Raw genomic sequence first — 24,362 nt, 5'->3', positions numbered from 1 at the left:
GGCACTTCTATTTTCACCCAGTCTTCTTTCAGCTATCTGATTGAACGAGCCAGTGATGACGTCACTGTTTACGGCATGGCTCTGAAGGGACGTCACAGGCATGCCATTCCTTCAGAGCACATGAGATGAGAGGAGATATTTACTTTAGAGGCAGCCAGTGATGTCACTGGCTGCCTCTAAAGTAAATATCTCCTAAAAGGTGCACGTTTAGGAGTTATTTACATTACCTATAGCTAAGCCTTATTATATGCTTACATATACAGTATTTCAAAAAAGTGAGTACACCCCTCACATTTTTTAAAATATTTTATTCTATCTTTTCTTGTGACAACACTGAAGAAATGACACTTTGCTACAATGTAAAGTAGTGAGTGTACAGCTTGTATAACAGTGTAAATTTGCTGTTCCCTCAAAATAACTCGACACACAGCCATTAATGTCTAAACCACTGGCAACAAAAGTGAGTACATCCCTAAGTGAAAGTATCCAAATTGGGCCCAAATTGTCAATATATTGTGTGCCCATCACTATTTTTCAGCACTGCCTTAACCCTCTTGGACATGGAGTTCACCAGAGCTTCACAGGTTGCCACTGCAGTCCTTTTCCACTCCGCCATGATGACATCACGTAGCTGGTGGATGTTAGAGACCTTGCGCTCCTCCATCTTCCGCTTGAGGATGCCCCACAGATGCTCAATAGGGTTTAGGTCTAGAGACATGCTTGGCCAGTCCATCACCTTTACTCTCAGCTTCTTTAGCAAGGCAGTGGTCATCTTGGAGGTGTGTTTGGGGTCGTTATCATGTTGGAATACTGCCCTGCGACCCAGTCTCCGAAGGGAAGGGATCATGCTCTGCTTCAGTATGTCACAGTAGATCTTGGCATTCATGGTTCCCTCAATGAACTGTAGCTCCTCAGTGCTGGCAGCACTCATGCAGCCCCAGACCATGACACTCCCACCACAATGCTTGACTGTAGGCAAGACACACTTGTCTTTGTACTCCTCACCTGGTTGCCGCCACACACGCTTGACACCATCTGAACCAAATACGTTTATCTTGGTCTCATCAGACCACAGGACATGGTTCCATTAATCCATGTCCTTAGTCTGCTTGTCTTCAGCAAACTGTTTGCAGGCTTTCTTGTGCATCATCTTTAGAAGAGGCTTCCTTCTGGGACGACAGCCATGCAGACTAATTTGATGCAGTGTGCGGCATATGGTCTGAGCACTGACAGGTTGACGCCCCCGCCCCTTCAACCTCTGCAGCAATGCTGGCAGCACTCATATGTCTAATTTCCAAAGAGAACCTCTGGATATGACGCTGAGCATGTGCACTCAACTTCTTTGGTCGACCATGATGAGGCCTGAACTGAGTGGAACCTGTCCTGTTAAACTGCTGTATGGTCTTGGCCACCGTGCTGCAGCTCAGTTTCAGGTTCTTGGCAATCTTCTTATAGCCTAGGCCATCTTTATGTAGAGCAACAATTCTCTTTTTCAGATCCTCAGAGAGTTCTTTGCCATGAGGTGCCATGTTGAACTTCCGGTGACCAGTATGAGAGATTGAGAGAGATAACACCAAATTTAACACATTTGCTCCCCATTCACACCTTAGACCTTGTAACACTAACGAATCACATGACACCAGGGAGGGTAAATGGCTAATTGGGCCCAATTTGGACATTTTCACTTAGGGGTGTACTCACTTTTGTTGCCAGCAGTTTAGACATTAATGGCTGTGTGTTGAGTTATTTTGAGGGGGCAGCAAATTTACACTGTTATACAAGCTGTACACTCACTACTTTACATTGCAGCAAAGTGTCATTTCTTCAGTGTTGTCACATGAAAAGTTATAATAAAATATTTACAAAAATGTGAGGGGTGCGCTCACTTTTGTGAGATATTGTAGGTAAAAATAATACAAAGGAGTTTACTCTGGTTTTAAATAACTATGTTCTATGACATTTCTCTGTGATGTTCCAGTGTGCTTGGGTAAGACTACAGTGGGCATAGTGGTACCCAAACATTTATACACAGTATTTTTCGTCATTGCAGAAAATTAATATACCAGCATAAAGTAGGGTTTAGCTATAGAGGCAGCACATGATTAATTCTAGAATACAACTTAAACTTTGGTAGGAGGTATACACTTAATTTGTTAAACTGTGACATTTGTGACTGGTGACTGTGACTGGTTTAGCAAATTTTGCATAAAACTGCATTTGTAATTGATGCTTCAAGTAGAAATTAAACTTTTATTCAACATTACATACCTTCATATCATTATCAATTATTCTGTATTGGTCTGTACAAATGTTTTTAAGATATACTTTATTAGAAAATCTATTTCACAGCCTTGCATATCTTATAGCACACAGCTTCCTGTACAGGAATGTGCAGTATAGCCCCAAATGTGGAGCCTCTGTTATTAAAATCTGGGGGGAAGGGGTTGGAATGGCTCTTAATAAAAAGACACAGGCTGACAGACCCACCATGCAGACACACTGGGGTTGATTTACTAAAGGCAAATAGATGGTTCACTTTTCAGGGGAGGTTGCACTTTGCAGGGGCATTATCCCCAGAGCTTATTGAATGGGTTGTAGCTCTGCTTCCATCATCCAATCATGTTTAAAGGCTAAGTTCACTTTTTACAAAAAATAATGTGCATTTATTTATTTTTTTTAAACAGGAGCCTGCAAAGTATTGCAACCGTGATATGCAGATCGCGAGTGCAACTTCAGGCTCCTGCACACTCTCTGTCCAGCTTTACTTCTGTATGAGATGTCAGCTTGTAAGCTAGAGGGAGTGTGGGTGTGGATGGATGCTGACCAACATGCTTGTGGCCTATGCAAACTACAATGTACAAGTCCATCTGCTGCAGTGGTAGTTTCTTCAGACACAGATTTGTGCAAATGAATGACACCGCTATGCAGGCAGCGCCCAGCACAGTGACACTGTTTTTAAAATGTGACAATGAGTGCGGGGAGAGGATCTCCTAAACACGGGTATAACATATTACATCATCAGAAAGGTGAACTTATCCTTTAAGCAAAAACATTTTTTTTTCCTTGTACATTTTTTTTTCCTTGTACATGCAAAGTGAAATTTCACCACGTTCACTAAGCACTGGGGAAAATTCCCTTGCAAAGTTCAAATTCCTTTCAAAGTGAACAGCTTATTTGCCAGAGACTGCGTTCCATAACTAGCCAACACTTGATCCATGGGTGGGAACTGCGTCTGCCATGGAGTCCATCAGGAAAGTAAAACTACGGTAAGTATTTGATAGAAAATTTTCAGTTTTCCTGACAGACAACTTGGCAGTCTGTGTGGGAAATAACTAGCCCCAACCACACGGGCGGATATGCTGATCAAAAAAATTACTTTAATTTGTCCCCTCAACTGACAGGGTACTTAAACCAAAGTTTACAGAAGATAAAGATGCAGGTTCCACACAATAGTGCATCACAAAGGTGTTTACGGAGACCCTCAAGGCCACCCTGCAGATCTGGAGCCACATGTCGGACTGCCTCCCAGGAAGTAACAATGCCCTGGTCGAATGTGCCATCACCATCTCTGGAGGAGCCAAGCCCTTAGCCCTATAGGTCTGCTGGATCGTCTAGATGATCCAGGATTCATTCTGGAAGAAGCATGTTTCCCCTTATTCTTTCTGGAGAAAAAGACAAACAAGTGATCCGAATGTCTAAGGGAGACATAGTACAAAGGTAATCTCTTACCTTTCCCCCATGTCTGGTGGATGAGCCTCTGAGACCCCTGCAATTTTGAACGTGGGCAGGACAATCTCTTGATTCTCATGGAAGGCCGACGTGACTTTAGGCTTCAAATTGAGCATGGGTATGAGCAACACCCGGTTTGGAAAAAAAAGGGTGAGAAACGGTTCTTTGTGGCCAAGGGCCCTGATCTCTGAAACACTCTTGGCTGATGTGATGGCCACAAGGAAAGCCGCCTTCACCGAGAGATCCTTAATGGAAGACGGGTCAGATCCTGTCATACTGGATTCTGTGAGTGAGTCCAGAACGAGGTGAAGATCCCATTTGGGAAATCTTGGTTTTCTTTGGGGCCTAAGTTTTGCCACCCCTCTGAAGAACTGCTAGGCCAGTGGGTGAAAGGCCTAAGAAACGCCTGAGAAGGCTGAAAGGGCTAAGACATGGAATCTTAGGGAGCTGACCGACAGAGCCAGATCTAGTCCTGACTGTAAAAATTTGAGGATGCCCCGTACTCCCGGGTCTCTGTATGATCTTCCCATGGAGGAGTAGAACTCCACAAACTTGGCCCATATTCTTCCGTAGACTTTTTTCGTGCTTGCCCTCCTGGTAGTCCTGAGGGTAGAAATGACCCCTGAGGCACAGCCGAGGGCCTCCAGCCTCCCCTGCTCAAGAACCAGACCATCAGCTTCAATAGCACCAGGCATGGGTGCAGGACTGCCCCTAGGACAAGAGGTCCAATCTGAGGGAGAGAGTTACTGGGTTCTGAAAGCCGAGCTGGGTCAGGAGAGGAAACCATGGCCTGTTCGGCCAGTAAGGATCAACTACCTCTATTTTGACGGTCTCTGAAGAAATTGGAGAATGACCGGGAGCGGGGGGAAAGGCCTACACTCTGGTAAGGGATCCACCCCGAAAGCCTGGCTGCATCGGCTCCGTGTGTAATACTTGTTGACTTTGAAGTTGCAGGGGGATGCAAACAGATCAAGGACAGGATCCATTTGAACATCTCCGAGTGGAGTGACCACTTATTGTTGTCTAGTTGCACACGGGACAAAAAGTCCACCTGGCCGTTCTGGGCTCTGGGAAGATAGACTACCGAAATGTTGGCCAAATTTTTCTGGGCCCAAGCCATGATTGGCCCAACTTCTTGGAATAAGGTAGAGCTCCATGTGCCCGCTTGTCTCTTCACATAGGAGACTGCTGTAGCGTTTCAGAGGACTGAAGCCTACAGGGCGCAAGAAGCTGCTCGTAGTTCTAGGATGTCTGAGCCTGGGTTGTGTAGGCGAAGATCCCATCTGTCCTGCACCAGTTCCGATTTTCAGAGGGCCCCCCCATTCATCACCGCTGGCATTAGTCATGACCATGGCTCATGAGATGGGGCGATGGATTGGCATGTGAGCAGGTTCCTGCACTGTAGCTGTTCAAGGTTATGCGGATGAGCTGGCTGCTGCCACCTGAGTCCCATTGCTGGAGAAACCCTGTTTGGAAGGGGCATAACCTCCAGAGAGCCCATTTGACCATAGGGACCGTAGAGACCATTATGCCTATAACTTTGAGGCATTGTGAGGCCCTCAGACGTGAGAAAGTTAGGGCCAAGCTCACCCTGTTCTGTATGACCAGAAAGAGATGATATTTTCGATTGTGTCGAGCTGAGCTCCTAGGTATACCAGGCACCTGAGGTGAGGTTGTCAACCCGAAAAGGGAGGCAGGGAGACTGTAGATGTTCTTGTCTGACCGTGAACTGGAGGTATCTGCGAAACCTTTCCGCCACCTCTACGTGGAAGTAGGCATTTTTTAAGTTGATTTTTGACTAGCCAATCCCTTGGCTACATGGCTTGCCGGATGGTAGACAAGGACTCCATTTTGAATCTTTCATATTTTATGAACTTGTTCAGATATGATAAATCTTATCACCGGGTGCCATGAGACATTTTTCTTCAGTACCAGAAAAAGGGGGGATACACCCCCTGAAGCTCTTTGTCCTCAGGGATGGGTACCATGGCCCCTTGCGCCGCTAGTGAGTCCACATAGGAAAGCAGTACCTGCTTCTGTTCTTCTGCCCGAGATAGCAGTGTAGGGATAAACTTGAGGGGAGGAGTATTTGTAAAGGACCACGTTTGACCTGATGAGACTGTCCCGATGGTCCAGAAGTCCGAGATGGAGGCCGCTCAGACGTGCCCGAAGAGAAGCCTGTGCAGGCCCAATCCCAAAACGACTTGGAAGGTTCACATCCACTGGACGCCTGGTTCCTAGCGGATTTCTAGAGGGATGTATGTCCTCTCCTCCTGTCCCTTTTGAAGTCCTGGTCTATAAGAGCACGCTTCCCTGGAGCACTCTGTGCTGCATCTCCTCTGCTCGGGTCTCTTCTTGGCCAAATAGGCGCCTGTCTGGGGCAAGATACCCAACTTCCCACCTGTGGCCCGGGTCCTGGTGCTATCCGGCTTATTGCCAAATAATGAGGGCCCCTAACAGGGGATACTACACCAGGCCTGTTTTGACGCCAGGTCTGTGAGCCAAAGGTACAGCGACAGGGCCCGCTTAGCCGTGACTGAGGAGAGCATAGCCCGGGCCAACAGATGGATAATGTCGATAGAAACTTCCCCCAGAAAGGCCGATGCCAGCTTCAGCTCCTGCGTGGCTGAACCCCTGGCTACTTCTTCCGAGACGCCCATGAGCACTGAATCCATGTTCTCTATCCATGCTTCCATTGCCTTGGACATGGCCGTGAGGACCAGGGTAGGCTAGCAAGCCATGCCAGCCAACCCATAGATCCTCTTGAGGTCTTGAGCTATTCTCCTCTCGAGCCCATCTTTACAGGACATGACGTCTTTGAGAGGAAGTGTAACATGTTTCGCCAAATGCATTCGTGCTGCATCCAGTATGGGGGGCATTTCTCAAGTGTTTCACATCTTTGGCTTTAAAGGGGTAGAGCCTCGAGGTTTTACTTGACAGAGATGTTTTCCTGTCGACTATGCCCCACTCTTCCGTGATAATGCCTTTTAACTCTGACAAGTGGAAAACTAGAACATTCCTTCCCCAGGTACCTGACAGATTTTCTCAGCTTAGCTGGGGGTATGGAAGGCTTCTCCCATTTCAGGGCTTCCTTGAACGCTTTAATTAGTAGTGAAACCAGGATGAAGTAGGAACTCGTCGCCCTCCACCTCCCTGTCTGAAGATCTGGGAGATGCATCGTATGGCTGGAATAGCTCTGAATCCTCCTGAGCATCGTCAGCCAGAAAGCCTGAGACAGTGGTGGTCTGGCTCTGCATGTGAGTTGCGCCCCATTCCTTTAGAGACTGCTGCACCACACATTTTAATAGAGACTCTATCTGTTGGTTTCCAGTCTCTCTTTCCCCAACCGCCTGGTCATAGCATGATTTGCATAATGACTTGCCCTCCAGGACTTGTGTCCCACATCCCCAGCAGGCTCTGCGCTCAGAGCGGCTGTCATGGCGGTGGGTGCAGTGTCTGGATGAGGAATCAAAACATCTCCTCTGTTGATGGGTCTTAGATGGGGAGTCATGGCATCTGGACCTAGATGAAGAATGCCATCGTTGTGGCCTGGCAGGGTCTTTGTCACCCCGAGGAATGACCTGGAAGGGCTGACAAACAAGGGAGAAAGGAATAGGTATGCCATTAACACACAAGCTCATAGTAGGCCCACCAGGAATCTGGCCCTCTCCCTCTGCCCACATGCACTTTGGGTGTGAGGGCTGGCCGCAAGGAGGCAGTGATTTATCCATGACACCTGGAGGAAAACACTCTTGCCGGGAGCAATAATCCTAGGACAGGGAGCAGAATGAGGGGTTATGCAGGGAGGAGGGAAGAGAAGAAAATGAAAACAAAAAGTTGGTTGCTTTCCCTTTAAGAACTGCTCCTATCCCCGCAAATCACGTGTAAGAGGTAGTGCCTCACCACATAAGAAGATGTCGAGGGCTTGGAGAAGCTGCCACTCACTGCCCGCAGGATTTTCCACAGAGGCAGGGGCTGAAGCAGCTTTAAATCCCCTGCCCTGGTGACGTTCTCGCCGCACCTCCTGTGCACCTGCACCAAGAACTCTGGCCACCAGGCACCTGTGTGGCTGCCGGACCTATTGCCGCGCATGCACGAAACCAAGCCTCGTTTTCACCCGCGGCTCATGCATGCGCAGAGGCCTCCTGCTGCCGCGGCCAGGGAATACCACAGCGTTCTGGAACGCAGAAGCATTCCATCCACCATGAAAATGGCCAGAGGACACTAGAGCGAGGGAAAAAGAGAAAAAAGAGATAAAACACATAAAATACATAAACCACTGCCATGGAGGAGAACAGATGTCACAGGCACCATCTTCAGACCCTGCCAGTTCAGTTGCACCACGCTGGTCATCCTGTCATGGGCATACACAGGCCACCTCCCCACCACCGGGGCATTATGCCTGGAACCACTCACCTGCCCATATCTGGGCCCTGGGTTCTTACACCGGTTCATCAGTATGCCCAACTCTGGCCCACAGGGGCTCATTCATTCGGACTGGATATCAAAAACGTAAGAGCACATGCTGTATTGGTCCAAAGAGGAGGACAAAAAAGGAACGCAGTCTCTGGCTGAGAGCTCACATTTATGGGAATGGGGTCCTATAGCATTGGAGAGGAGGCGGGGTTAACCCACACGTAGACTGCCATGGAGTCTGTCAGGAAATGTTTTTACCTGTGGCAAGCTATCAGCTATTACCTTTCAACATTTGCCTTGCATACGCTTTAACCAGTTCCCGCCTGGCCTATAACAAAATGACATATCATATGACATCCTCCTGGATCGCACCTTGAGCGCGGCCGAGGCGCCGGGGTGCGGAGCAATCTGTCGTCTGCTGTGTCCATCGGACATAATGGGATGTACAATCCCATGAGCTAACACCCATCATACTATAAGAACATACCTAAAATATAAAATAAAACACACAAGGATGGTGGAAAAGTTTAGGCTGCAGCCCCTTTATTGGGTTTAAAACAATTGTAATTATGAAATTGAACTTTAACCTTTAAAACCAGAATCACTGTTAACCATTAACAGACCAACACGCTTAGTCACTAATACTCAATCAGCAATATCTTATACCAACCAAATAACGGCTTACCAACCACTGTCCACCCACAAAGTGGGCGACATTACCCAAAAAGATGGACCTTCAATATTAAACAGAACTGTTTGTAACCAATAACAGACCAACATGCTTAGTCACTAAGACTCAAGTAGCAATATCTTACACCAACTAAGTAACAGCGTACTATGCACAGAAGGAGGGCTGAGTAGAATCCAGAGGTGAGTCCAGCTTACAGACCTGAGGTAAATGCTGACTCCGCCGAGTGACATGAAAGGATATAAGTAAAAGGTTACACTCATTGGCTAGATGTTTCCCGCCAAAGGATTTGTCACCAATCCAGTGCTCAGCAGCTGAGGTAAATCTTCCTAGCAACAGCAGGAAGCTTGTCACCTGAAACACAAAGCAGAAAGAACCAGCAAAGCAGCCATAGTGAGACATTTACTTAACAATTATCATAGCGCTCTATTAAGAGTAAAATGTATTTATAAAACAAATGGGTGTTATGGGTAACAATCTAAGGGGCCATTTCTCTATTTTATTCGTTTGTGGCCCTGACATGACTTACTGTATCAGTGTACCGGCTTGCTACCGGTACCATGTGACTGCTATGACCAATCACAGCAGGTCACATGACAGTTGTAAACAATGGATGGCTTCCTTTCATGCCATCCATTGTGTACAATTGTGTTGCTATCTGTATTTGATCAGTGAGATCACATGGTACAGACAGGGCCGATCACAGTCCATCTGTACCATGTGATTAGCTCTGGCCAATTGCAGTTAATCAAAACCAAACAATAGAATGAATCATTTTCATTCACTAAAATGCTTACTTATAGCAATGAAATACACTGCTATCAGCAATAATAATGCGTAAAAATATATATATAAAGGTGAGGCATATCATTGTTGAAAAAGATGTTTCTGATAATTGTCAAGAATGTCTGGATAAATCTGCACATACAGAAGACAACCCCTTTAACCCTTTCAGTGCCAGCTGGCCAGGTCCATACGCCATATAGACCTGACATTCCTCCTTCTGCTTTTTATTCTACTAGTCATGTGCTTTCAGAAAATGTTTGGTTTGAGAGGCTTTTACAAACTTTGAAAGCTGTAAGGGAAAAATAAAAAACCAATGGAAAAATTTCAAAAATGGTCTAATCACTTCAATACTGGGTACTATAACCTTCTTCCTGCCAAATTTCAGCTTTCAGTGCTGTCACACATTGAATGACAATTGCAACATTGTGCCCAAATAATTTTTTTTTAAACAGATTGAGCTTTCTTTTGGTAGTGATAAATGAATGAAGGTAAATAAATAAAGGATGATAATAAATAAAAAAAAATGCTCTGGGACATTAAAAATGATAGAAACTGATGGAGAAGTCCATATAACACGTTTTAGTAGCGCGAAGGCTTCTCTTTATTTTTTTCTTTTGGTAGTATTTAATCACCACTGGGGTTTTTATCTTTTGCTAAACAAATGAAAACAAAACAGACAATTAAAAAAAAAAAAACTTTTCATAGTTTCTGTTATAAAATTTTACAAATAAGTAGTTTTTCTTCTTCACTGATGTGCTCTGATGAGGCTGCACTGATGGGTACTGATAGGCTGCACTAATGGGCACTGATAAAGCTGCACTCATGAGGCAGCACTTGTGGGCACTGATAAGGCTGCACTGATGGGCACTGATGAGGCTGCACTGATGAGGCGGCACTGATAGGCAGCCCTGATGGACGCTGATAGGCAGCACTGATAGGCACTGATTGGCACTGATGGGGCTGTACTGATAATCAGGACGCTGACGATCAGTGCCCTGATTATCAGTGTGCACAGTGTGCTGACAGGCTTGCCGGTTATCAGCACTCCTTTCGTCACATAGACATAGCGCATGAGGAAAGGATAGATAGATAACTGGCAAGTCTGTTTCCATGTAATCAGCTGTGATTGGACACAGCTGATCAGGTGATAAAGGGCTGCTGTGATTGGCCCTTCTCCCCAATCTGTGTCCAAAGGACACAGCGGTCACAAAGCACACCTGATGTGCACCACTATAGTACAGCGCTATAGTACAGTGCTGTAGCCGTATTTGGCTATATCATGATACTAAAGTGGTTAACAGTGGAGCAGAGCACCTGACAGCGAAAGGGTTATTATATCATGAATAGGGATGAGCTTCGAGTTCGAGTCGAACTCATGTTCGACTCGAACATTGGCTGTTCGCAAGTTCGCCGAACAGCGAACAATTTGGGGTGTTCGCGGCAAATTCGAATGCCGCGGAACACCCTTTAAAAGTCTATGGGAGAAATCAAAAGTGCTAATTTTAAAGGCTAATATGCAAGTTATTGTCATAAAAAGTGTTTGGGGACCCAGGTCCTGCCCCAGGGGACATGGATCAATGCAAAAAAAAGTTTTAAAAACGGACGTTTTTTCAGGAGCAGTGATTTTAATAATGCTTAAAGTCAAACAATAAAAGTGTAATATCCCTTTAAATTTCGTACCTGGGGGGTGTCTATAGTATGCCTGTAAAGGGGCGCATGTTTCCTGTGTTTAGAACAGTCTGACAGCAAAATGACATTTTGAAGGAAAAAACTCATTTAAAACTACCCGCGGCTATTGCATTGCCGACAATACACATAGAAGTTCATTGATAAAAACGGCATGGGAATTCCCCAAAGGGGAACCCCGAACCAAAATTAAAAAAAAAAAATGACGTGGGAGTCCCCCTAAATTCCATACCAGGCCCTTCAGGTCTGGTATGGATATTAAGGGGAACCCCGGCCAAAATTTAAAAAAAAAAATGACGTGGGGTTCCCCCTAAATTCCATACCAGACCCTTCAGGTCTGGTATGGATTTTAAGGGGAACCCCGCGCCAAAAAAAAAAAAAAAAAACGGCGTGGGGTCCCCCCAAAAATCCATACCAGACCCTTATCCGAGCACGCAACCTGGCAGGCCGCAGGAAAAGAGGGGGGGACGAGAGTGCGGCACCCCCCCTCCTGAACCGTACCAGGCCACATGCCCTCAACATTGGGAGGAAGCTTTGGGGTAGCCCCCCAAAACACCTTGTCCCCATGTTGATGAGGACAAGGGCCTCATCCCCACAACCCTGGCCGGTGGTTGTGGGGGTCTGCGGGCGGGGGGCTTATCGGAATCTGGAAGCCCCCTTTAACAAGGGGACCCCCAGATCCCGGCCCCCCCCCTGTGTGAAATGGTAAGGGGGTACAAAAGTACCCCTACCATTTCACTAAAAAACTGTCAAAAATGTTAAAAATGACAAGAGACAGTTTTTGACAATTCCTTTATTTAAATACTTCTTCTTTCTTCTATCTTCCTTCATCTTCTGGTTCTTCTGGTTCTTCTGGTTCTTCCTCCGGCGTTCTCGTCCAGCATCTCCTCCGCGGCGTCTTCTATCTTCTTCTCCTCGGGCCGCTCCGCACCCATGGCACCCCCGTTATTTAAGAACTGTCAGACGAGGAGCGCCGTCACACAGTGAGAGCCTCCCTTCATGCCAGCATGGATGCAGAGCGGCCCGGAGAAGAAAATGAAGAAGAGAAGAAGAGAAGAAGAGAAGAAGATGAAGAAGAGAAGACCGGGAGCCTCCCCCCATGCCATGGGTGCGGAGCGGCCCGAGGAGAAGAAGATAGAAGACGCCGCGGAGGAGATGCTGGACGAGAACGCCGGAGGAAGAACCAGAAGAGCCAGAAGAACCAGAAGAACCAGAAGATGAAGGAAGATAGAAGAAAGAAGAAGTATTTAAATAAAGGAATTGTCAAAAACTGTCTCTTGTCATTTTTAACATTTTTGACAGTTTTTTAGTGAAATGGTAGGGGTACTTTTGTACCCCCTTACCATTTCACACAGGGGGGGGGCCGGGATCTGGGGGTCCCCTTGTTAAAGGGGGCTTCCAGATTCCGATAAGCCCCCCGCCCGCAGACCCCCACAACCACCGGCCAGGGTTGTGGGGATGAGGCCCTTGTCCTCATCAACATGGGGACAAGGTGTTTTGGGGGGCTACCCCAAAGCACCCTCCCAATGTTGAGGGCATGTGGCCTGGTACGGTTCAGGAGGGGGGGGGCGCACTCTCGTCCCCCCCTCTTTTCCTGCGGCCTGCCAGGTTGCGTGCTCAAATAAGGGTCTGGTATGGATTTTTGGGGGGACCCCACGCCGTTTTTTTTTTTTTTTTTTGGCGCGGGGTTCCCCTTAAAATCCATACCAGACCTGAAGGGTCTGGTATGGAATTTAGGGGGAACCCCACGTCATTTTTTTTTTTTAATTTTGGCCGGGGTTCCCCTTAATATCCATACCAGACCTGAAGGGCCTGGTATGGAATTTAGGGGGACTCCCACGTCATTTTTTTTTTTAATTTTGGTTCGGGGTTCCCCTTTGGGGAATTCCCATGCCGTTTTTATCAATGAACTTCTATGTGTATTGTCAGCAATGCAATAGCCGCGGGTAGTTTTAAATGAGTTTTTTCCTTCAAAATGTCATTTTGCTGTCAGACTGTTCTAAACACAGGAAACATGCGCCCCTTTACAGGCATACTATAGACACCCCCCAGGTACGAAATTTAAAGGGATATTACACTTTTATTGTTTGACTTTAAGCATTATTAAAATCACTGCTCCTGAAAAAAACGGCCGTTTTTAAAACTTTTTTTTGCATTGATCCATGTCCCCTGGGGCAGGGCCCAGGTCCCCAAACACTTTTTATGACAATAACTTGCATATTAGCCTTTAAAATTAGCACTTTTGATTATTCATGTTCGTTTCCTATAGACTTTAACGGTGTTCGCGTGTTCGAACGAACTTTTTTCCTGTTCGCATGTTCTGGTGCGAACCGAACAGGGGGGTGTTCGGCTCATCCCTAATCATGAATAAGTATATGTTGCAAATTACACATTTACAGGTAAAATCAATTACACCACAATTAATTTGTGATTCTTAACTGATTCTTTTTCCAAATTATGATGCCAATAGTCACTAACAAAAGAAACAGCATGGAGATAGAACAGTATTATTTTATTTTATATCTTAGAGTTCTGATTACAAAAGTAAACAGATTGTCTGTTTGTCTTATTTGAAACAAACTTTTTTCTGCTATTGTTCAATTCTTCTTTAGCATTCTGAAGAAAATGTCTTTGTAACATGAATATAAGTGGAGAACATTACTCACTACTCCAGTGGCAAGGCTCCAAAAATGGCTCTCTGAAAAATAATCTTCCTTGCCCTTCAGTGTTTTATTCAGGCCAGGAGGATCACCCTTGTTCTGACATTTTAGCGTGAGTAATTGGAGCTTGTAGAATTTATTGTTTCTCCCCTCCATTATTTTGGTCAAGTGCAAGCAAGGGGAAACAACGTGTACATTCAATAGCCGTGTTGCATGATTTAAAGGTATTTCACATATTAACTCTGGGGACTGGGCATGAGCAGCAGTCAAATATTTCTGGATGCCTGAAAGGGGAACAAACGATAACAAGAAAATAGACATTAGTAAAGCATGACCAACTGAAATACACAGTCTATAGGAAAACAAGAAAAAAAATACTTGTGTAGAAAGATAAAAAAAAGAAATGCTAACCTCAGTAGCATTTCTTCTGTAAATGTGCTACATGCATCAATAAACTTGAATATGATTTAAAATTAAACAAAGTAAAGCATCTGCAATCAAATGTTTTCTGTAAGGTAGAAAGCTGGATAACTAAAACAAGTGTCCTATAAATTGCTCTGTATTTCTGGTTTCCGTATTTCTGGTTATTGAACTGGGATTCAGCAGATGCCCATGGCTAATGGATAAGGATTAGAAAATCTTATTTGGTTCCATTCACAAGGGGGTAAAATTCTTCCCAAATGTAAAATTAAACCCTGCTGAAGTCTACAGGTGATAAATATTAAATTCCATTTTCACATGTAATAGGCAAACTATTGCTAAAAAGGATATGGGGAGCTGGATATTACCATGGGGGAAATTTAACAACGCAAATCTTTTTTATAATACCATACAGCAGGAAAGGGTCCTTTTAATGTGGCTTTGAGATTGAAATAGGGAAATAACCCATCTTCATAATGAAATTCTTGCGAGATGTCAATGAGTAATGTACATGGATAAGCAAATTTGTTCAGGTCCTATTTGCAAGGCTTGGTTGAATGCTGCTTGAAGTCCAGTTAGCCCAAACTTAGCATCATTGAAGTCCTCGGGGGGATCTTGATACTATATTCTTTTTTAAGGCTAATTAGGAAAATAGATTCTTCTAAGTACTGTACAGTAGAGAGAAGGTCATTTTTTAATGTGACTTCAAAGGCCACATGGAAAAAACACCAAAGCTGTAATTTACATGCTAGGAAGCTGTATGTGGTGTTATGTAACAGCAGGGTCTTCATGGTCAGTGTCACCAAATTCTGGTAACACATACTTTGGAAGTGTGAACCCTGGTTCACATGAATGCGGTGCAGGAAATGTAGAGATTACTGTGGGTTTCCCTCACAGCATAGCAATCGCACTGTGTTCTGTGATCTGCTGTGGGTGTCAATGGAAAGGTAATGAGACCCCAAAAGCAGGTCACAAACGCAATGCATTTGCCTGAACCAGATCGCATGAGTATAAATACCCAAGCGATCTAGTTCCAGTACAAATGAAAGAAAGCTGCCTGCACCTTTTTGATGCAGATGTGGTGTTATTTGAGCATGAATGGCCTCAAATTGCACCACCCAGAATTGCATGTGATTTGCTGATTGCAGTTCACAATGTGAAACTAGGCTAATTGAACTTTTACATTTAGCTTGTCTTAAAAACAGCAGCAACACCCTCTAATTCATATAATTTATTTTAACTTGAAAAACAACTTAAAAAACACCCCCTTTTATACTTATATATGCAATTATTCCCCCAAAAAAATAAATTTAATCTTCAGGTATGTGTTTAGTAGAAATTTACATTTACAGGTGCTAGAGTTGAGGCATGTTTTATCTTGAAATAAACATTACAGTGTACTATTTAATAGACAATAGCCACAAATATTGTCCAGTGGCTGGACAGTATGTAAACAGCTTGGTTTGGATGCAATAAAAGAGAGAGAGATGAGGCAGGTTTAATCTTTAAATACACATCAGAGTATATTATTTGAGAGACAATAACTAAAAAGTATTGCTCAGCGGTTGGACAGTATGTAAGTAGCTTGGGAAAAAGTGAAGGTTTAATCTTCAAATAAACATTCGAGTGCACTCTTGGAGACAATAGCTGCAGACATTGCACTGTGCCTGCTGTTGAGTGGTGTGCAGCTGGATCTGTCTAATGTGACTTTGAAAAAGCTGTTAAAAGCATTGCTGAAGCAGCCACTGTACCACTACTTCTCCTTACAAAGATAAGAGGATCAGAGACACATTGGTCATGAGAAAAGGATCCTGCCATCGTCAAGAAATATGGCAACAAGGTTCTTACATAACAACTTCTCAAAGTGCTTCATTCAGGACGTCTTCTGGGATGGTGACAGAAAATTTTCTGCCCCATTTTCTCCTCTTCCTTAACCCAAACACCCCAAACTTCTTCCTCCTTGTATTCTTCTTCTGCCTCTTGCTGCTTTTGCCTCTTAGGTATGGAGGCAAAGGAAAAATTTATTCTACTGGCCCTGAGACAGCAGCATGTCCTCCTCTTCCTACTGCTGGCCTTCAGTGCCTATTCTATTGGGCCATGGAATGTGTGCTCCAGGAGAGACACAAAGGATTGAATCACTGAGCCCCACCATGTCACTTTTCACAAGTCTGGTTACCTGTTTAAAAGGTGCCAACATGCAGCAAGCATCCTAAATCATGAGTCACTGATGTGGTAAAAAGAACCCTAGTACCATAGAACCCGTCTACATATTGTAATTGCACATGAACCCATTGATAGAACACTGCTGCTGGTGCAGCCTCTGCAGCATGGCCAGTTTTGGGTTCCAGAACATGGGCATATCACAGATCAGGAGATGGCGGGCAGCTTTTCATTGTAATGCATTTTTGCAAGAAAACTGAACACTGGTCTAGTATGACTGCATAAAGTGGCCACAAACCATTCTGGTCTGGTGAAGGACCACCTGAAAGCCAGGGTACTTAACAAGGAACCGCTGCAGCACCAGGTTATGGATATGTGCCAGGCAAGCATGGGTGTGAATTTTTCTTGGTGATGGACAGCAAGTGGGTTACCGCCATTTTCAAACCTTGGGTCCCCAAGGCTTATGAGCTGCAACTCAACATGGCAGTATTTAGCCTAGGTTATTGCATATGCTATGGGGTGCTTGGGGGTAACTTCTAGTTTAAAAGGTTGAAGAATAAGGGCAGTGAGGAAGAGTACAGGTGGTACAGGTAACTGCACTCTCACCATTAGACAAGATACATGGTGGCACCACTAGCTGCAGCAGTGTACCCCATCCTGTAACCTTTCCAGCCTCCAGAAGATTGAAACAGTGTGCGTACCTGCTCATGTCCATGCCATCTAGACCATGTAGATGTTAATTTAGGAAGGCTGCTCCCTCTGGTCCTCTGTAAGCTGTCCCTTCGCCTAGATAAATCCTCCCTTGCTGCAGTTCTGCATCACCATCAGAAGTTTTCTCCTCTCCAAACAAAAGCACCCATGGAAGGTCTGCCACCTCATCATCTACCCCTCCTCACCATTCAATTTCACTTGGCAGTAAGAGCTTGCTACTAGAACATCAGTGCCTCTTTCTGCTCCCTACCTGATGTCTTCTCCCTTTGTGGTCCTTGAACTGTCATCCTTATCCTCAATATCTGAAACACAGAATACGTGTGCATGACTGAGATCATCCTCCTGCAGCAAATCAGTGAACATATGATCAAATAAATCCACTGACTCCTCATTGCCAGTTTCTGGGCTATGGCATGATTAACAGAAGAGAAAGAGAAGGAAGTAGAGCTGCATTAGCAGCAACATCAACTGGCAGCTCTCCATTTGTCAGACACTCAACAACCTCCTTCATGTGCTGTGGCTGTATAGCACAGCCACTCTGAGACAGGAAAGACATGTTCCAACCGTAGATCAGGGGTCTCCAAAATTTCTAAACAAAGGACCAGTTTACTGTCCTTCAGACTTTAGGGGGGGTGGACTGTGACTTTTGAGACTAGAAAAGGTCCTGACCTCAATGGGATAAAACAATGCCCCATCTTTGGTGTCAGTGGGAGGAATTGTGCCCCACTGTTGGTGTCAATGGGAGGAATTGTCATTAGAAGGAATTGTGCCCCATCATTGGGGTAATTTGAAGGGATTTTGCCCCATCATTGGGGTCATTGGGCCCCAATTGCTGTATGTCATTGGGAGAAATTATGACTCTTCATTGGTGATACGTGAGGCAATTATGCTTGATGGTTGAATAAAAGCAAGCAAAGGGCTGCATCTGGCCCTCAGGCTGTAGTTTAAAGACCACTGCTCTAGATGGTGCAGGCAAAGCATTGCTTTGTCTTGCAGAACCTGCTCACCCCCTACTGGACTCCATATGCAGAACCCCTGCCTTTCCCTTTCAGCTCTTTTTGAAAGTTTTAGTAAATTGGTTTGCCTTACTTTAATGGCAGCTAGAAATTTGATTTGACCAAGATAAGTGACCTAAAAGGTAATAAAGCCAATATACCAACTTAAAACCAGGCAACTGAAGAACATACCTCAGCATTTACAGCAGATAATAGTTGTCTAAGAACAAAATTTGTGAAAGCACCTTGTTTTAATTACATAATCTAATCAGCATAGTGCCTTAAAGTCTGGGGCACTGAAAGTGTAAATTGTTGACTGATTGGTTTGTTAGAGATGATAAAATGGCAGTATATGTGGGTGACAAATGATGATGATGAAAGCCATGGCATCTGTTACCTGAATATTGTATATAAGTGCCCATTTTTTGCCACAAGTCACAACAACTATTTAGAGATCCCTATTACTATAATGTAATCACTGTACCAGTGATTGTTCATTATGTTATTATAAATAGAATACATTGGTGGTTACACTCCATAGAGAATACTGCTGTGTGTGATCACATTGTTTTGTTAATTTACTTGATTATACTTTGAACTATAAAATGTGGGGGGCAGAGCCCAAGGTCAGCCCTTTGAATGAGCATTAGTCATTACCATATTTATTTATTAGAATACATTTGTTCACCTGGGTGCATAAGCTCTTACCCTTACTATATTTAGTATACTGTTTATCATAATTTATTTTGTACCTTTTCTATTTTAAAATTGCAGACAATAATAAAAATATTTAAATAAATATGTTTTAGTGTGTAGTGGGATCAGTTTGACATAAATAATCTTACCAATTAGTTAATGTCTTAAAAACTGTGCTTTTATATATAGTTTGTATACAGTATTTATATGTGCGTGAACACAACCATATTTGCTTATTAAATATGCAGGCAGCAGAGCAGTGATTTGTGGGAGAAGAGGTACAATGGCCCATATATGGTAGGTTTACCAGAAAATACAGACATTCTGGCAGGAGATTATAGAACAGATAAGAAAATTACAGGAACGAATATGCCTAATGAATCAGGAACCTATTTATTCAATAATAATACATTTACAATAAAGCAATGCAGAAATTTGGTAACTCCTTACGTAATAAATGCAGCAAAATATTTAATCACAAAATATTGGCAACTACCTGAGAGCCCAAAGATTGGGTTAAAAGGGTGGAGTATACAATATGGAAGAATTGTATCACTACAGAAAAGATAAAATGGAAAACTTTGACAATATATGGAGAGGTTGGATAGGAGTCTAAGAGGCAAGGATAAAGGGAGGGAGGGTAAAGGGATGGATTTTTGTGTAAGAGATTAAAAAAAAAGTATGTATGTTTTGTATAACTTGAACATTATTACAAATTTTATAAAAAAAATAATAATATCCAAGCTACAGAGTGGTTGTACTTTACTGGACCTTCTTGCATACAAGCAAATGAACCAGCCAACTCATAACATATAAGTTGATTTTTTTTATTGATTTTGTTATCTTCACAGCTGTTAAGCACTTAGACAGGGTCTTTGTTGTAACTAATTCATGTGCCTCAAGCTTCTAATCTACATTCTCTGCATTTAATGCAGTAACAAACATAAAAGGGTAGGCATGTATTATAGAAAACTCATTTTTTGTAACGTAAACTCTGTAATAATAACAATTCAAATGACATGCTCACTGCAAATGCACATCACTTTCCTTTTAAGATAGACATATAGTGGCCACTGGCCAGTCTCTTCATTTGACAAAAGACTAGAGATTAGTCTGATCTTCAAATAATGTGTGTGTACCGTGTAGTTACTGTGATGTTTCCTTCTGACAGTGTTTATCATGTATTAGAATTTACCCCTGTTGAAGAACTATTTACTAACTCACATTTACCAGAAAAATACAAATCATAAAAAGAATCGGCTTTTATTATTAGCTAATGCAGGTAATTTGAAAGCATACAACAATTGCAAAATAAATTAATGGAATGCCTGAAGCACATTTTCATGCACCTCATTTAAAAGTAAGTATTCCGAAACAGACAGCAAGATAGTACTCTTGACATAGACTATTACAAGGAAGGACATGTGGCAAAGGTAGATGGCTCATAAATGAGCCACAGAGATAGTTCAGACAGCACAGATTCATAATTCAGGGTCCAGTGAACACAGACAAAACAAGACAGCTAGAACAAACTAAAATCAGCAACAGGGGACAGGAAAATGCAATGGTATCCAGGAATGCAGGGAAGGCTCAAGCTCTCCAAGCACAGAACTGTCAGACAAGATTCTTTTTAGTGAATGCCCAGGTGGTGGTAAAAAAAATATATATGCTTTTCCATGTGCTCAAAGATCCCCAGGTTCATACAAATAAACATTGATACAAAAACCTGCACAGATGCCTTAGAGTGCCTCTGCTCATTGTATGCATATACTTTGTTAGTTTTGCTTCCTATTGATAGCTAGCTGGCTATGCAATTGTGTATGCCATTTGATATTGATTTGATGGTATTTGATAAATAAAATTTGAACTCGGCTGTATACTGAAGTATAAGAAAAATATATAATAATTATTTAATAGGTATGCAAATACAAAGTAGCCAAAAGTGACATACTGTAAGTCTTACTAACTGAAGCTGTGACATCCTCCGGCATTTCAAATCATGTCAACTCATTTTAAAGCAATTTGAATAGAAATGACAGATATAAGAATAAGCTATTACTAAATGGTTAGGAAAAATGCTGTAAACAACTAAACAACTTCAAGGCACTGTGAATGAATACAGTATGTAACTAAAATGAAGGATGACATATATTTAGGGACCTTAATGGAACTGAAAGATGGCAAGGATGGCTGCCTTTTCTGTGTGCAGGTGACGACTGATAACATCTCTTCATCCCCTGTCTATTCTCTCCTGTTGCTGACAGTTCATCCTCTCCAGTCTGTATTTCCTATACTGCGGTGTGACTGGGGAATAGAAAAAGTGTCATAAAATGTTAGGGCAAACATACTAGTATTTTTTAACACTGTTATTGTCAGTATGATGAACATATATTGAAGGTGCTTAAATAATTTTTTGAGCCATACTATTCATTAACCCCACCAAGTCCGTGGGTAATACATACTATACTTAGAAGTTTTACACTTTTACCCTTTGAAAATTTGGAGTATTTGTATAATACCTTGCTGGCTCAAAAGGGATATGGTTCAGAAATATTTAGACAGAATAAAGGTGGATAAAGCACCTGGACCGGATGGCATCCACCCATGGATCCTAAAAGAATTGAGCTCTGTAATTTCAAATTTTTTTAGGGACTCATTAATGACGGGAATAGTATCACTGGATTGGCGTAGGGCCAATGTGGTGCCTATATTTAAAAAGGGAACAAAGTCTTTACCAAGTAACTATAGACCTGTTAGTTTAACTTCTATAGTCGGGAAGATACTGATATAAAAGACCACATAGACGGAAAAAAATATTTTAAGCAACACACAGCATGGATTCATGAAAGACAGAAGCTGTCAAACAAATCTGATTTCTTTTTATGAGGAGGTAAGTAAAACCTTGGACAGAGGGGTGGCACTGGACGTGGTATACTTGGATTTTGCAAAAGCATTTAACACAGTTCCCCACACACGGCTCATGTGTAAGGTAAAGTCTACAGGCTTAGAAATATCAGTTTGTAAATGGATAGAAAACTAGCCAAAAGACAGAATTCAAAGAGTAGTGGTTAATGATTCTTACTCTGAATAGTCTAAGGTTATCAGTGGTGTACCCCAAGATTCAGTGCTGGGACCCTTACTTTGTAATACCTTTATAAATGATATTGGGTTGGGCATTAAAAGTAACATTTCTGTCTTTGCAGATGACATTAAGCTATGCAGTGGAATAACGTCCTTACAGGATGTCTCCAATTCACAAGCCGTCCTCAATGCACTGTCTAATTGGGCGACTATGTGGCAGATGAGGTTTAATGTTGATAAATGTAAATTTCTTGGGGGCTAAGAATATGCTAAGAATATGCATGCATCATACATACTAGGGGGAGTATAAATGGGGAATCAATGGTGGAGAAGGATCTTGAGGTTTTGGTAGCTCAATAATAGCATGCAATGCCAAGCTGCGGTTTCCAAAGCGAGCAAAGTCCGTTCTTGTATTAAGAGAAGTATGGACTCCAGAGAGAGAGATATCATTTTTCCCCTGTACAAATCATTAGTAAGACCTCATCTGGAATATGCAGTTCAGTTTTGGGCACCAGTTCTCAAAAAGGATATCGGGGAACTGGAGAAAGTGCAGAGAAGGGCAACCAAACTGATAAGAGGCATAGAAGAGCTCAGCTATGAGGAAAGATTAGAGGAACTGAATTTATTTACTCTTGAGAAGAGGAGATTAACTGCTTCAGCCCTGGAAGATTTTACCCCCTTCCTGACCAGAGCACTTTTTGCGATTCGGCACTGCGTCTCTTTAACTGACAATTTTGCGGTCGTGCGACGTTGCACCCAAACAAAATTGACGTCCTTTTTTTTCCCACAAACAGAGCTTTCTTATGGTGGTATTTGATTGCCTCTGCAATTTTTAGTTTTTGTGCTATAAACAAAAAAAGAGCGCCAATTTTGAAAAAAACGCAATATTTTTTACTTTTTTGCTATAATAAATATCCCCCAAAAATATATAGAAAAACAATTGTTTTCCTCAGTTTAGTCTGTGTATTCTACATATTTTTGGTTAAAAAATTGCAATAAGCCTATTTGCACAAAAGTTATAGCATCTACAAAATAGGGAATAGATTTATGGCATTTTTATTATTATTTTTTTTATTAGTAATGGCAGCGATCTGCTATTTTTATGATGACTGCGACATTATGGCAGACACATTGGACACTTTTGACACATTTTTGGGACTATTATCATTTATACAGCGATCAGTGCTATAAAAATGCATTGATTACTGTGTAAATGACACTGGCAGGGAAGGGATTAACCCCTAGGGGGTAATGAAGGGGTTAAGTGTGTCCTAGGGAGTGATTAACTGTGGGGGGATGGGCTACAACTCACATGACAGTGATCACTGCTCCCGATGACAGGGAGCAGTGATCTCTGTCATGACACAAGGCAGAACGGGGAAATGCTTTGTTTACATAGGCACATCCCCATTCTGAGGCTCCATGACACGATCGCTAGGAGACTGGCGGACATCGAGTCCGCCAATCCCGCAGTCACGCTGTACGCGGCAGGCACGCGCCCGCTAACCCTCCCAGTTATAGGGGACATACAGGTATGCCCATTTGCCCACCTCTGCCATTGTGCCGACGTATATCGGCATGCAGCGGTCGGCAAGTGGTTGAGGGGGGATATGATCACCATGTATAAATATATAAGGGGTCCATATAGGACTTGGTATTGAGTTATTCACTTTATGGTCAACACTGAGGACAAGGGGGCACTACGTCTAGAGGAAAAGAGATTTCATCTCCAAATACGGAAAGGTTTCTTCGCAGTAATGCCCTATACACACGATCGGACATTGATCGGTCATTCCGACAACAAAATCCATCAGATTTTTTCCGAAGGATTTTGGGCCAAACTTATTTTGCATACACACGGTCGCACAAAGTTGTCTGAAAATCTGATCGTTCTGAATGTGGTGATGTAAAACACGTACGTCGGGGCTATAAATGGGGCAGTAGCCAATAGCTTTCGTTTCTTAATTTATTCTGAGCAAGCGTGGCACTTTGTGCAGCGGATTTGTTTACACACGATCAGAATTTAACTGATCGGATTTTGTTGTCGGAAAATTTTATATCCTGCTCTCAAACTTTGTGTGCCGGAAATTCTGATGGAAAAAGTCCGATGGAGCCCACACACGATCGGAATTTCAGACAACACAATCCGATCGCACTTTTTCCATCGGAAAATCCGACCGTGTATACAGGGCGTTAGAGCTGTGAAAATGTGGAATAGACTCCCTCCAGAGGTGGTTCTGGCCAGCTCAGTAGATTGCTTTAAGAAAGGCCTGGATTCATTCCTAAATGTACATAATATAACTGGGTACTGACATTTATAGGTAAAGTTGATCC

The 24,362-nt window shown here is 43.1% G+C and overlaps 1 protein-coding gene across 3 annotated transcripts in view; it reads left to right on the top strand.

Annotated features, from left to right (window-relative positions):
* The window catches only part of KHDRBS2 (KH RNA binding domain containing, signal transduction associated 2), a 650,233-nt gene that overhangs the window by 330,642 nt on the left and 295,229 nt on the right, over nt 1–24,362 (top strand). The gene's annotated exons all lie outside the window — the stretch shown is intronic.

The sequence above is a fragment of the Aquarana catesbeiana genome, linkage group LG04, assembly GCF_042186555.1.
Source record: "Aquarana catesbeiana isolate 2022-GZ linkage group LG04, ASM4218655v1, whole genome shotgun sequence".
NCBI classification, from domain to species: domain Eukaryota; kingdom Metazoa; phylum Chordata; class Amphibia; order Anura; family Ranidae; genus Aquarana; species Aquarana catesbeiana.
Note: the sequence above shows the minus strand (reverse complement) of the source record. Positions and strands in the feature narration are given on the sequence as shown.